Genomic DNA, 953 nt, shown 5'->3' with positions numbered 1-953 from the left:
GTTCTGAGTAGTAGTGGGCTAAGACAGACAATTGTAGGTGACTTGGTTTGGGGAAGGGGAGACTCAATCACTGGTCTCATTTGAACTGGAGATCAAAGGAAGATAATTCATGGAATGAAAGAATTCTTTAGATTTAGAAGGAGAACTTCAGCAGAAGTTTCCCATATCTTCTCTATGCAAAATTCATTTATTGCTACCAGTCAGGGAAAAAACAAAGCTGAACTAAGCTTTTGACAATAAAACCTCACAATTTTTCCTGGCAACTGAGTATATTAAACATGGATAAACAAAAATGCCACATATTCCAAAAGTCTTAGGTAAATAGTGTTTTTTTTTTCCACTACACATTATTGCATAGCTATCAACTAAGAGAAAAATGGGGGGGGCCTTCCTTTTTCACTTCTAACTAATAAAATGCTAACAAATTCATAAAAAACCCCAAACTAGTCAGACACAGAAGGAAGAAGATGCAAATAGGATAAGTCTTTTACAAACTAGAAAGGCAACCCTTAACTGAGAATTCAAAGTATTCTAAAGTTGGCCCAATGTTAATTATTTCAGTTCTCTGTACACGTAATAACAGGATTACTAGGAATAATAATTACCTAAACACATGGATTGTTTCAACATTCATTATCATTTGCTAGTTAATAATCCAAATTAATTTATTGAACTTAATGTAGATAATAATCCACCAGCATTCGCATCTGACTTTCCCGAACTGGCCCAGTGAGCAGATATTGATTTTGCATGGCAGAATAGCAGAATATTCCTGGCAGAGACCCCAAAGTGAAGCTACTGATTAGATTAAGGACTACATACACCTGAGCACACAATCAAAGAACAAAATCCCAGAGAAGTTTGTTTTTTTTTTTTTCGTTCATGTGTTCACAGGTGGGTTTCAACCAAATTAGTAATGAGATCCTATCTCCACTTCCCTTTCCCTGGTGGTT

This window comes from Notamacropus eugenii, chromosome 1, assembly GCF_028372415.1.
Source record: "Notamacropus eugenii isolate mMacEug1 chromosome 1, mMacEug1.pri_v2, whole genome shotgun sequence".
Taxonomy (NCBI): Eukaryota; Metazoa; Chordata; class Mammalia; order Diprotodontia; family Macropodidae; genus Notamacropus; species Notamacropus eugenii.
Note: the sequence above shows the minus strand (reverse complement) of the source record.